This window comes from Silene latifolia, chromosome 9 (assembly GCF_048544455.1).
Source record: "Silene latifolia isolate original U9 population chromosome 9, ASM4854445v1, whole genome shotgun sequence".
NCBI classification, from domain to species: domain Eukaryota; kingdom Viridiplantae; phylum Streptophyta; class Magnoliopsida; order Caryophyllales; family Caryophyllaceae; genus Silene; species Silene latifolia.
In genome coordinates, this window is record NC_133534.1 from 166,891,446 (window position 1) to 166,893,237 (window position 1,792).

Below are 1,792 nucleotides of genomic sequence, written 5' to 3' on the forward strand. Positions count from 1 at the left end.
CCAATGAATCCCTTCTTCGTCGGTAGGCATAATATGACCCCTTCTACGTCGGGTAAGTTGGAACTGATTGACCTATTTTATCTCAACACTATGGTCACTCGTACGATCCTGTGATTATGGTGGACTATAGATAGGATTTACGGAAATCTATCGACCGAGAGTTCTAACGGTAGAACTAGCTAAACAGTTGGCTTATCAATTTACGAAATTGAGTCTTGGGATCATTTGTATAATTCTTGAGGTAGATCGATTATACAAGTGCAATGAGTCTACACGTTAAAATGAATTTTATTTAGACTTAAATCACCTCGATGAGTTGCTTATTTCGTTTTGTTTTTCTTTCTTTTTCAGTGTAGAACACGATCATTTAAACTGCTAAATAACAAAATGGCTGGCCGTATGAACGACCCAATGCCAAGTGCCACATTGGACCGTGAGTCCCGGCCGGATCTTCATGAATCGGATGAATCGGTCTACTCGATCAAGAATGATGGATCAAACTTCGCGGACTGGGAGGCGGCATTACGGAATGCTGCCATTGCTGACGGGAAGCTCAAATATCTGATAGAGCCCATCCCGCCAAACCCAGGCCCCACGGCTGGAGCTAACGAGATCGCCACGTATAGCGATTTCGTCATGGAAGCGGGTGCGATAAAGAACGTACTCATTTTTGCAATGGAATCCAATTTGCAGAAACGCTTCATAGCCCAAGGTGCAAACAAGATTTTCACCACGCTCACTAAGGAATTCTCGAAAGCACCGAGAATCGTGACCTATGAGCATACTTGTCGCTTCTTTGAGGCGAAACTCCAGAAGGGCCAACCGGTTAGCCCACACATTCTCAGCATGATTGAGAATGTTGAGAAACTGGAGGCACTTGATTGTAAGATCAGTGAGAACATCGTGATTGACCGCATGCTTCATTCACTCCACGATGGTTTTGCGCTCTTTAGAGCCAATTACTATATGATTGATTTGAAGAAAAGTCCTCATGCACTACACTCCCTTCTCGTACAGACCGAGAAGGACATGAAGTTTAGTGGGAGCCTGAAACAGGATGTTCTCGTTGTGTCAAACAAGGGCAAGGGTAAGGGCAAAGCTCGAGCGGACCTAGCAGTAGGTAAGCCGAAGTTTAAGAAGTCGGGATCAGGTAAGAGTGGGCTTGGTGAGTCGAGCACCTCACCAGGCGCGACAAAGAGCAAGACCGGTAACATAGAATGCCATCATTGCCACAAGACTGGGCATTGGAGGTGTACATGTCATGTATACCATGAGGACATAAAAGCAGGTCGCGTTACTCCTGTTGGTATGTCTTCTTCTTCTTCTTCTACTTTTATTCATATGATTGAGATTAACCATGTAAGTTACGGAACTTGGGTACTAGATACTGGTTGTGGTTCTCATCTATGCAATCATGTGCAGGGGCTCCGAAACATCGAACCCCTCGTAAAGGGTGAGGTGGACCTGCGTGTTGGGAATGGAGCACGAGTGGCTGCCGTCTCGAGGGGAACATATGTGATCCAGCTTCCTAGCGGATTTGAGTTATTTTTATGTAACTGCTATTATGTACCCAGTCTATCCAAAAACATTATTTCAGTTTCTGCACTTGACAAACTTGGTTTTTCATTTGTAATAGAGAATAATAGATGCATTTTCTCATTACACGATATGATTTATGGCAAGGCAGTCTCCATAAATGGAATTTATGTTTTAGATCAGACCACTGAAATATTGCACGTAATGAATAAAAAGTTAAAGGTTGGTGACAAAGATCAAACTTATCTATGGCACT